The sequence below is a fragment of the Schistocerca cancellata genome, chromosome 1 (genome assembly GCF_023864275.1).
Source record: "Schistocerca cancellata isolate TAMUIC-IGC-003103 chromosome 1, iqSchCanc2.1, whole genome shotgun sequence".
Lineage (NCBI taxonomy): Eukaryota > Metazoa > Arthropoda > Insecta > Orthoptera > Acrididae > Schistocerca > Schistocerca cancellata.
In genome coordinates this window covers 450,750,334-450,763,103 of record NC_064626.1, presented here as the reverse complement: position 1 = coordinate 450,763,103, position 12,770 = coordinate 450,750,334, and the positions used below count along the sequence as shown (strand labels likewise).

General features: G+C 43.4%; 1 long non-coding RNA gene across 1 annotated transcript in view; it reads right to left on the bottom strand.

Moving 5' to 3' along the window:
* The window catches only part of LOC126161622 (uncharacterized), a 542,501-nt gene that overhangs the window by 378,312 nt on the left and 151,419 nt on the right, over positions 1–12,770 (bottom strand). Inside the window, exon 2 of the long non-coding RNA XR_007534936.1 lies at positions 9,287–9,327. This is a non-coding gene — a long non-coding RNA (uncharacterized LOC126161622). The remainder of the gene's footprint in view (positions 1–9,286; positions 9,328–12,770) is intronic.

The following is a 12,770-nucleotide window of genomic DNA, read 5'->3' as shown; positions in this document are numbered from 1 at the left end:
TATGTGAAAGTCTTTAAAATAATTAATTAACTTTTTGATGTTTTCCTGTCACGAATAATAATAAATAAAATAAATAACTAATCGTCTACTAGTTGACTAGCTGGTTTGGGTTAGGACGTTCAAACTGCACAGTTGGCCGCGGGGCACGATGGGAATTAGTATGCGCATGCGCACTCGTCTTGTTGCCAGCCATTCTAATGTGAAACTGTCACGTTACAGTGTGCCTGAGCAAACAGCGCTTGTGAAGGCCTGCTATCCGAGCAATAACAGCCCAACTGCGGCTCAAAGGAGGTTTGTGACTGAGTTCAAGCAGATGACAACCGGTCCAACTACGCTAAAAATCAAGAATGTCTTTCGCAAGTTTGAGAGAACGTGTGTGTTGGTGAAGACAGTGTTGGCAATGTCGGTCGTCCAAAAGGAGCGAAAACGCCTGAAACATCGAGAAGACACGTGCTGTGTTTTAAGCAATTCCCAGGAAATCGATCAGACGAGCGTGCAGGTGAGAATCAACCGAGAGACGCTGCGACAAATTGTTGTTGAAGACCTGCATCTCATCCCATACAAAATTCAAACCCATCAGGCATTAAGCCCAAAAGCCATGGAACAGCAGTTGTGTTTCGCCAACGCTGTTGTCCATAGATGATGTTTGGTTTGTGGGGCGCTCAACAGTGCGATCATCAGCACCCATACAAACTCCCAATTTCTTAATAGTCCAATTACTTTCAGAGTCCAGTCTAGCCACTGTCACGAATGATAAGGATGATGAGGAAAAGATGATCATAACACAAACACCCAATCCCCGGGCAGAGAAAATCCCCAACCTGGCTGGGAATCAAACCTGGAACCCCATGATCCAGAGGTAACAATGCTAGCCACTAGACCACGAGCTGCGGACGTTGTCCGTAGAATTGAAGAACATGACTTTGATGTGAATATCGTTTGGAGTAGCGATAAAGTCCACATTCATTTGGATGGGTTCGTCAATTAGCAAAATCGGCGCATCTTGGGGACTGAGAATCCGCATTTCACGTCGACAATTCGCTTCACCCTCAACAGGTGACTGTCTGGTGTGCAATGTCCAGCTGTGGAATAATCGCTGCGATATTCCTTGATGGCACGGTGACTACCGGGTGGTACGTGAAGGTTTTGGGAGGTGATTTCATCCTCATTATACAAAGTGACCCTGATTTCGACAAGATGTGATTAATGTAAGACGGAGCTTGACCTCATCTATACAGCAGAGTGTTTGATGTCCTGGAGGAGCACTTTGGGCCACTGGCATGGGTGTCGATTGGCCGCCATGTTATTCGGATCTGAATACATGCAACACCTTTTTGTGGGGCTGTATTAAAGACAAGGTATACGGCAATAACGCTAAAACCATTGCTGAGTTGAAAACAGCCATTGAGGAGGTCATCGACAGCATCAGTGATCCGGAACTTTGCTGTTCGTCTGCGCCACATCATCACCAATGAAGGCGGATATATCGAACGTGTCATTACCTATATCCAAATATCTCTAGTGATGTTTACATGTTGTATAAAGTGTGAGCACGCCGTACTGTAACTAATTTGCGTTTTCCTTTCGATAGCTCAATAATTGTCACCCTGCAGCTTCGGTAAGAAGAAAAGACAGCGCTTTCAGTGTTTATATGTTCTGACAGAGCAGATAATCTAAGGAAAATTATACAGCTGCTGGCGCCCACTTCCTTTTACGGGCCCTGCTGTTGCAGCCCGAAGACACGGGCCGCCCCAGACGGGCAGCCAGACGGTGCTCACCTTTATTCCGGGCTGTCGCGCCGCGTAATAAACTCACGCCCACGGCGACGGCCGCAGCAGAGGGGTGACCCTGCGCCGCCTCGCGGGTAAACAATGGCCAGATACGGCGGGACGGTAATTACGGTCTTTCCTTCTGCGCGTCCCGTCCCGCCCTGTCTGGTAGGAAGGCCGCCCCACGGGGACAGGTGCATTACGAGATATGGCCCTCTGTGGGGCCACCTGACAAGGCGGCGCGACGGATCCAAAAGTAACAACCCGCAGGCCGAGGACGCCGGGGTGGAAACCGAGATGGGAATCGCGTCACACCTCTACCAGCAGAATAACTTCCGGACTAACGGCTAGCTTAAATCAAACACAGGCGCCCTGTCTCTCTCTCTCTCTCTCTCTCTCTCTCTATCTCTATCTCTATCTCTCTCCCTCTCTCTCTCTCCTCTGATTTATATTTCAGATGAAGAACTCCGCAGTAAAATTTTGGAGATTGTTCAGGGATATTTTCTTCGTATTTTCGTAAATGAAGCCACAGGACTGTACCGAGCGGTTCTAAGTGCTACAGTCTTGAATCGCACGACCGCTACGGTCGCAGGTTCGAATCCTGCCTCGGGCATGGATGTGTATGACGTCATTAGGTTAGTTAGGTTTAAGTAGTTCTAAGTTCTAGGGGACTGATGACATCAGAAGTTAAGTCCCATAGTGCTCAGGACCATTTTGAACCACAGGACTGTACCAAGGGCGTTGTGAGATACACACAAAGAAGCACCCCATACCCCTCATAAGAGAGTACGGGTAGCAAATATTAACAGGGAGACGAAAGTGAGTTCTCTTATCCATCCTATCTTCTGCCACTACAAATAAGCCTTTCCTTCAACTCGTGACTGTCTGCGCACGCTGTTGTCACAGTGTCATTTCGTAGCACCATTAAGAACCGACAACTAGTGCTCTAACAATTTTGCGCTGGAGTATGCCATTCAACTATTGTGATTGTATCAGACAGTCTGTTCTCTTCCCTCCAATTGTCATTCCTCGTTGTACCTGGGGTAGTACCAAATGGCTCTGAGCACTATGCGACTTAACTTCTGAGGTCATCAGTTGCCTAGAACCTAGAACTAATTAAACCTAACTAACCTAAGGACATCACACACATCCATGCCCGAGGCAGGATTCGAACCTGCGACCGTAGCGGTCGCTCGGCTCCAGACTGTAGCGCCTAGAACCGTACGGCCTCACCGGCCGGCGGGGTATTACCCCTCCTTGCGATGGAAGAATAAAAGTGGTCCTGTTTTCGATTTAGGTCTCAAGGGTCCGACTTCTGTTGACAAAATGTGTTGATGAGATACGTAATAAGCCATTAACAGCTTAAAGTTTGTTAATGTTGTTAATAGCTGTTACTGTGATTTTCATTTTAAAATACTGTAGCCGGCAGGAGTGGCCGAGCGGTTCTAGGCGCTGCAGTCTGCAACCGCGCGACCTCTACGGTCGCAGGTTTGAATCCTGCCTCGGGCATGGATGTGTGTGATGTCCTTAGGTTAGTTAGGTTTAAGTAGTTCTAAGTTGTAGAGGACTGATGACCTCAGATGTTAAGTCCCATAGTGTTCACAGCCATTTGAACCATAAAATACTGTATATTCTTCATTACGGAAAGATAGGAAACTATTTCTACTATTGCTTTTATTATTTGTGATTCTCATTTTAAAATCTGACATTTTTCCAGCAAAAAAAGAAAAAAATTGGTTTTATTACAAGGGTTTGTTTTAGACTGTTTTGTTCTCGAATATGCTGCTTGTAAAGGATATCCATGTAATGCTTCTGTGCGTCGAGTGTAGAGCTACGTGTGTAGTCTTATTCATAAATTGAGTTTCTGCTTCGATAAAAAAAAGCACCTCTGTGTTAAAAAACGATAATAATAAGGATAATTGAATAAAGCTGTCTGAGATTAGGCTCTCAGTTTCTGTCTGTATCCGGTTTTACAATAAAGGGCATTGTACTTGCTGTGTGGAGTAATATTTATTGTGATTTAATGGTACGTATTTTGATACGTTGGACAATGGACTTCATTACATGCATTGGCTCTTTGGTTATTTATGTGACAAACTGTAATTTTAGCCGATCGTTTCACAGGATGATTTGAGAATGGGTTATGAATAAAAACCCTAAACGAGAAATCAACAAGTAGTAAAAAGAGTTATTTTGCAACTTTGGCTGTTTGTCACATTGAAGTAATATTATAAGTTGCTGATCCTTCAACGTCCCAGCATGTTAGGAATCCGTATCGCTAGTATATTTTGTGTGCCCCCAGTGCTCTTGGCTCTACTCCTACACGTCTGTCTCCTATTTACTGTCGTTCTTGCTTCTTTAAGTATGGGAACGTAAGAGCTAAATAGTCGGCGGGAGGTGTTGAACCAAATATGTTATTTGACCAGAGGCTTCTGCCTTTTGCCGATTTATGACAAGTGGCAGCTGGGGAGATACGCGATGGTGGAGGGGATGCATACTTTCCTTGTCCCTCCGGTCAGTACTTTTGCTACTCCCAAGTCTGAGAGAACACGGCAAGCGCCATAACCCGATTTTCCAGCAACTTCGCTCAATGGAAGAGGAGTCAAATTACGCGAACACGTGTCTTGGCTTATCCGTAAACACTCGACCGTTTCTGAGGAAGCGTCCGTCAAAGTTTTCCAGGTACTTTATGTGCTTTTTAGAGAGTAAGTAGTTCAACCGAAGCAGTGACACCGTGAACAGCGTGGCGACTTCGCAGTTATGTGTCCCGTGTTTGAAACTTTATTATTATTTATTTATCTTGTTTTTCATTCATCTACACATGTGCATTGAATTCTGTACGAATATTTCCCAACGTCTATTAAAATGACGTTGTCTTTATTATAGGGAATGAATTTAAGAGAAAAAAAGACAATGTTTTCGATAAAATTTCTCTGGTGTATCTTGATTCATAATCAGTCCCAAGCGCCAGTTTTCGGAAAAGCGATCCGTTATGAGTGGTTTGTCACAACGTTACTAACAACCCGTGAAATCTAGGCCCATGTTAACAACATTTCTTTGCCGAGTGAGATTCATCTGTCTTTGAGCAGTATTCGTATTGTTCGGAGTTTCTATGTTTCGAACGTTACTCGTATCGGTATTATCCAAGTGAAAGCACCAAATCTTCTTGAAGAATTAAAATAATAATAAAATACAAGAATTAAGAGAGCATATACGAACGAAATATAAGATTATTAGAATTTGAAAGACTGTTACTTTTGAAAATACCATAACACATATATAACAAAAGTATGACATTGTGAACCCTTGTTGTAGGCCTAATTTTGGAGTTAATATAATGCACTTGCATCTCCTAGCTTGATAAGAAACATCCGTGTAGTAATCTTCTACGAACATGGGTAGACACATCAAAAAAATAAAATAGAGTAAAATAAATAAAAACAATAAATGCGATTCGAGAGGGGGACGCAAATGTAACAGGCCGCAACGCTGTATACTGTACCACTTCTTGTGTTGCGCTTATTGCGCGCTGAAAGCCATGTAAGTTACATCGAAAACTTTGACACTCGTTTTCTCACAAACGGTCGAGTATCGACGGGCAAGCCGAGTCACGTTTCCGCTTATTTTGAGCCCTTTTTCAATGAGCGAAGTTTCTGGAAAATTAGCTTATAGCACTTTCCGTATCCTCCTCGCCAGCTGACACGACTTTCTGTATAAATAAAAAATATTTCAGGAATAAGTTTTACTACACAACTCATTTATGAAATGAGCGTGTGGCATTGTCCGGGAGGCCCATGCGGGGAAGTTCGGCCACCGAGTGCAAGTTTTATTTTAGTGGACGCCACATTGGGCGACTTGCGTGCCGGTGATAAGGATGAAATGATGATGAGGGTAACACAACACTCAGTCCACGAGCGGAGGAAAACTCCAACCCGGCCGGGAATCGAACCCGGGCCCACCGCAGGGGAGGCAAACGTGTTACCACTCATCTAAGCAGGGTGACAACTAATTAATAATATTACTAGAGAGGGTCGTCCTGCTTGTAGACACATATACTCTGTTCATCTACGTTGAAACGTCATACAAACAAACGTAAGCTCCACCACCATTATATTGACATATACTGTGTCATTAGCCATCGGCTGCATTGCACAAGCGTTTGGTGACGTCAAGTCTTTGAAACCAGGCTTCATTACAAAAAATATTATTGTTCTTTACTAATCGCTTTATTAATTGTTTGCCGGCCGTTGTGGCCGAGCGGTTCTAGGCGCTTCAGTCCGGAACCGCGCGCCTGTTACGGTCGCAGGTTCGAATCCTGCCTCGGGCATGGATGTGTGTGATATCATTAGGTTAGTTAGGTTTAAGTAGTTTCTAAGTCTAGGGGACTGATGACCTCAGATATTGAGTCCCATAGTGCTTAGAGCCATTTTTTTATTAATCGTTTAACCTCTGTAATTCTTTTTATGAAATTTCACTGTACAGTCGCTTTCACTATGCTTCACTCTTATATGCGTGGAAAACAATTGGAGAAACTTTTTTATCTGGCGAGGAGGACTCGCCGTTTTATAAGTTCTGTCAGGGGCTCAGGCACTCAGTATGTTTCTAGGGACCCACACAAAACGTAAGGCAGAACAAGTGCAGTTGTTCACATATTTTTAACTACAATTGGCAATAGGCGTCTCACAACAAAGAGCTTCTTCACTCGAAGCGTTTCGTTTGACAAACGAACTGCGCTTATTCCCCTTACCCACAATCACCAGCATTGTCACACGGCCTTTTATCTGAACATTTATTTGCTATTGTAATTTTTCGCTGTTGTTTACGTTATTCTTTGCGAGGAGATCGCTTTCTGAGTCTGCCATCGGGTTTCTCGCCCTGCGTACTTACTGCTCCTGACGGGGCCCTTTCCCCATTGAAACTTCTGCTTTTGCTTTAGCTGGCTCACCATTAACGAACATACGACATAATAAAACACAAACCTTAACAAATATGCAAAAACTATAGAACATATTACCAATCTTCATAACTTCGCTTTCTGTTGCTTACTAATACTGACCCCAACAAAAATACAGCTGGTGCTTTCTCTAAGCACAATGAAAACGAAGTATTGCAAGGACGAGTGAATGATTCCTCATTCTGAAAGGAGATCAGGTACATTGGCCAGCAAGACAGTTTCCCGACGAGGACATAACAGAATGACTCCATTACAGAATGGCTCTGTCACTGAATTTGGAAACAAGAAATAATCCAGAAATTTATATTTGAAAATAATGTGCTTTAATGACCTGCCATTTAGAAACTGGATCTCATTTTTCCTGTGGTGGAATGTTTCACTAATTCACATGTCACACTCACGGACTGTCACATTTATTTTCTTTCTTGCGAGGTTAGTTTTCGGTTCATAGATATAGCACGTATACGGATCCAACAAATACACAGGCAGTAACGTTAATTTTTAAATCGGAAAACGCAACTTTTAAATATTAGTTTCACCTTTTAAAAGGATGAGGTATATGTACATGAATTTACAGTAGATGTCAAAGGGGAGGACAATTGGAGTACAATGTGAAAAAAAAAAGAAAACGCAACTGATGCGCATTGGTAGCTTATAAACAAATGAATTCTACCGCCACAAGCAACATAATCGTGTATCTTTGCGACAGCTAACCACTTCATCTGACGAATTCCTAAGGAGTTCCGTCATCAGAATTATATTGGTGTAGAATTTTAACCCAATTTGGTCATTCAGGTAGGGATGAGGGGTAGCTGAATTTTTTTCCCTAAATATGCAATTATTCTCTCATGGTTCCTTTGAAAGGGCACGGCCGACTTTCTTCCCCATCCTATGGAACCGATGATCTCGTTGTTTTCTTTTCTACATCTACATCCACACTCCGCAAGCCACCCGACGGTGTGTGGCGGAGGGCACCTTGAGTACCTCTATCGGGATCTCCCTTCTATCCAGTCTCGTATTGATCGTGGAAAGGATTGTCGGTATGCTTCTGTGTGGGCTCTAATCTCTCTGATTTTTTCCCCATGGTCTCTTCGCAAGATATACGTAGGAGGCAGCAATATACTGCTTGACTCTTCGGTGAAGGTATGTTCTAGAAACTTTAACAAAAGCCCGTACCGAGGTACTGAGCGTCTCTCCTGCAGACTCTTCCACTGGAGTTTATCTATCATCTCCATAACGCTTTCGCGATTACTAAATGATCCTGTAACGAAGCGCGTTGCTCTCCGTTGGATCTTCTCTATCTCTTCTATCAACCCTATCTGGTACAGATCCCACACTGTTGAGCAGTATACAAGCAGTGGGCGGACAAGCGTACTGTAACCTACTTCCTTTGTTTTCGGATTGCTTTTCCTTAGGATTCTTCCAATGAATCTCAGTCTGATATCTGCTTTTCCTACGATCAACTTTATATGACCATTCCATTTTAGATCACTCCTGAATCGCACTCCCAGATAATTTATGGAATTAACTGCTTCCAGTTGCTGACCTGCTATTTTGTAAGTAAATGATGAGGGATCTATCTTTCTATGTATTCGCAGCACATTACACTTGTCTACATTGAGATTCAATTGCCATTCCCTGCACCATGCGTCAATTCGCTGCAGATCCTCCTGCATTTCAGTACAATTTTCCATTGTTAGAACCTCTCGATACACCACAGCATCATCCGCAAAAAGCCTCAGTGGACTTCCGATGTCATCCACAAGGTCATTTATGCATATTGTGATTAGCAACGGTCCTGTGACACTCCCCTGCTGCACACCTGAAATGACTCTTACTTCGGAAGACTTCTCTCCATTGAGAATGACATGCTGCGTTCTGTTACCTAGGAACTCTTCAATCCAATCACACAATTGGTCTGATAGTCCATATGCTCTTACTTTGCTCATTAAACGACTATGGGGAACTGTATCGAACGCCTTGCGGAAGTCAAGAATCACGGCATCTACCTGTGACCCGTGTCTATGGCCCTCTGAGTCTAGTGAACGAATAGCGCGAGCTGGGTTTCACACGACCATCTTTTTCTGAATCCATGCTGATTCCTACAGAGTAGATTTCTAGTCTCCAGGAAATTCATTATACTCGAACACAATACGTGTTCCAAAATTCTACAACTGATAGACGTTAGAGATATAGGTCTATAGTTCTGCACATCTGTTCGACGTCCCTTCTTGAAAACGGGGATGACCTGTGCCCTTTTCCAATCCTTTGGAACGTTACGCTCTTCTAGAGACCTACGGTACACCGTTGCAAGAAGGGGGGCAAGTTCCTTCGCGTACTCTGTGTAAAATCGAACTGGTATCCCATCAGTTCCAGCGGCCTTTCCTCTTTTGAGCGATTTTAATTGTTTCTCTATCCGTCTGTCGTCTATTTCGATATCTACCATTTTGTCCCCTCCCCTCTCAAATCAACCAGCCAACCAACTACGGTCAACAGATTTCAGCACGAGTAATTTGCAACTGTGAGAAAATAAATACATAATGTAGAATAAGAGGACACTTACCGATATAGTAGCTGCCAAAACCCTGTACAGCTCAGCGTCTTCTGAAAAACAGAGATGATAACATTAATAATAACAATCGTAATGGACAACCGAAAAACTTACATTGTACAGTTGTTTTGTTGATGACTAGCTCCTCTCACATCAATAAAGTCAGAAAATGAGAGAAACGATATTTTCGTTTCCGTTTTCCTGGCCGGTCTGCGATGAATGAATTACATAGTTTACTGTTTGTAGTTTACAGTCATTACATGATAACACACATATCATACAAAACAGAAGGTCATGTGAAATAACAGATATTAAATTTTCTTAGCAGAAGCGCTGTATAACTTACCTGGCACACCCAGCATAAACATTGCAAAGTGTGTACTTCACAGAATAAGTATTTCAGCATACGGGACCACCTCTATATGGAATCGTGCAGTCAAAAATACGTATATGAAATTAATTCTGGTAAAGTTTTGTGAATAAGAAACGTTTTACTGAGTATCCTTGGGATAGAAGGCTGTTTTTGAATCGTTACATTCTATGATGATGACACCGCCGCCGCCGTCGTCGCCGCCGCCGCCGCCGTCGTCGCCGACGACGACGACGAGGACGACGACGACGATGATGATGATGATGATGACGACGATGATGATGAGGACGGTGATGGTAATGGCGGTGGTGACGGTGGTCTGTGCTAATGCAGGTCTATCACTACAGATTTCGTATACTCCTGCCTTCCCAGTTTTCGCTATTCTCCTCGTAGTTGCATACGATGCATCTGTCGACGATCTTGCTGCAGTGTAACACCAAATCCCGTCATATCACCGAAGTTAAGCGCTGTTTGGCCTCGCTACATCTTGGATGGGTGAGTGACTGGGGCTGCCGAGCGCTGTTGGCAAGCAGAGTGCACTTAGCCCTGAGGAGCTGTTTGACTGAGAAGTAGAGGCTCCGTTCACGAAAACTGAATAGCTCGAGGAGAGCGGTGTGCTGACCACAGGCCCCTCCATATCCAGATCCAGTGGCGCCTGTCGACTGACGATGACGCAGTGGTCGGTCGGTATCGCTGGGAATTCCGAGGACTGCACGAACGCAGTTCTTTGAAGGATATATCTTGGATCGTCAGCTACGAGATATTTCCATCTTCCACTCATCTTCTTCCCAGTCACTGGTTCCACTAACGCATCCATTAAGCAACCTCTTCTCATTCAGTGTCCTAGCCAGTTTTTTTTCGTCCGCTTAATTGCTTACAGTATTCGTCTTTTCTCGTTTATCCTGCGCAACACAATCATATTCGTTATTTAATTTGCGCATTCCACACATCCTGTTCTTCGTCAAAGACACATCTCAATAGCTTCTAAGCATTTCCCCTCTCCCATCGCACTGGGGGACCGTCCAAGCGACCAAGTCGCGCCTACGTGGGAAAGGGCACCAGGGGCGCCCGAGTGTATGATCTGTACACAGTGCGTCCCATAACGATAACTGAAAATTGACACGGGTAAAAGTGTAAATGGTAAGTCGCTTGTGTGGAAAAATGTTATCGAACCGGATCGGCAGTGGCCGAAGTGATCATGTTTCGATGCCTTACAGGGCAAGAATCGTGGGGGAGGGGGGGAACCCCTAGTATTATCCCTTACTGTTTACTTAATGGACATCAGAAAACACTCCTCCTTTAAACCATTCCTTTTGTAATAACTATCCTTGCTTTTATTCATGATTATATATCGTGTTACTGGCTACCTTCATCCGAGGTACCTGAAATTATTAACAATTTAAGCCCTTACAAATTTTCTCTTCTTTCCTCTTAATGTTGTAACAACTTTTGCTTTAGTTGTCTTCACATTTTTTTTCATCCCGTATACTTCGCAGCTGCTGTTAAGTTCTTGTAATATATTATTAACTGCTTTTTTATTTTCACTTATAAATATTAGCATGTAGCCTTATTAGCTGTAGATGACAAATTTGTATGAAGAGCTATATTAGACATAGATGACAGCATGCTAGACAGCGGCAGCTGCACGCTATTCGTAAGTGTATGCTCAGAAAGGACAAAGCATGTCCCTATTTATCCCAGCTTCTAACCAAGGATATGCTTGAGATCCATGTTTATTAGGTATGGTACGAATATTCGCCGCACCTCTCTCTTCATTCTGGTGATCCACCAGTTCTCACAGGTAGTGTCTAGTACGCAATGGCATGAACATAGTATTCAAGACAAAGCGAACGATGAGCCAATGAGCAGGGTTGTCCCTCTGAGCTGACTTCTCAGAGAGAAACCACAGAATACCTCTGAAGATGAACAAGAGCACCCATGGTTCGTCTCTCCGGTACTACAAAGAAATTTTCTGGTATTCTCCCTATGTATGTTGCTCTCACCCGCTGCCGGAAAAAAAAAGATTGAAGACGTAGCCTCTAACGGAAGTTTGAAGACAGCAACCGTAAAGTTAAGGCTACGTATCGCTTTGTTAATAAACGCAGATTAACAAGCAACAGTTCTTGCCTCTTTTTAATCGTGCGGTAGTTAGGATCTGTCAGATAAGTGAAATCGATGGTGAAGGTACGATAGTTTCTGATCGCTTGGATAAATAAATTAGGCCGGCCGAAGTTGCCGTGCGGTTCTAGGCGCTGCAGTCTGGAACCGCGAGACCACTACGGTCGCAGGTTCGAATCCTGCCTCGGGCATGGATGTGTGTGTTGTCCTTAGGTTAGTTAGGTTTAATTAGTTCTAAGTTCTAGGCGACTAATAACCTCAGAAGTTTAGTCCCATAGTGCTCAGAGCCATTTGAACCATAAATAAATTAGTATTTATCAGAAAAAGTAGACAACTGCCCTTGTCTCATAAATAGTTATGTGGAACGAAATGTACGTGTGCTTTGTTTCCATTCCTGGCATAAATAATTATATTACCTGGGGGCAACAGCAAGCTTAAGCAATGAGAATAAAGAATGATAGGCCAAAGTTGTGGCCAGATCGTAAAGGATTATCATCTAGTGTCCAGAATATTATTTATTCTTCCCTTCACTATTCTGCGTCTAATAACAGAGGTTTTCTCCCTATCGCGTCGTAAAGCTGTGCGAAAGTGTTGTAGAAACAATAACTGCCCAAGCTTTTCTTCGTATCAGTGCTCGGTTGGCGAGCTAACAGCAACTAATGTTTCTCCTCATAAGCTTTTTCATTTTGTGGGCGGCTTTTGTCTTTACAAATCTTTAGTTTACGGCACGTAAGACTATAAGCAAACAGTCGGTGTGCTGTTGAATAGCTGACAAATGTCGCGAATACAGCGTGCACCGTATGTCACCACTTCCCTTACCCAGAAGTCACAAAACGTAGATTTACATTAATGGAACTGTTTCCTTTATTCCTCTTCGACCACGGCCTCTCTTCCATCTTCGAGACAGACTGTCCAATTATTTCTGACGTATCGAAGGAAATAATTCCTTTCAGGGAAACTCACGCGGAAAGCTGAATTGATTGCTTATTTCCCGTGAAGGAAACTAAA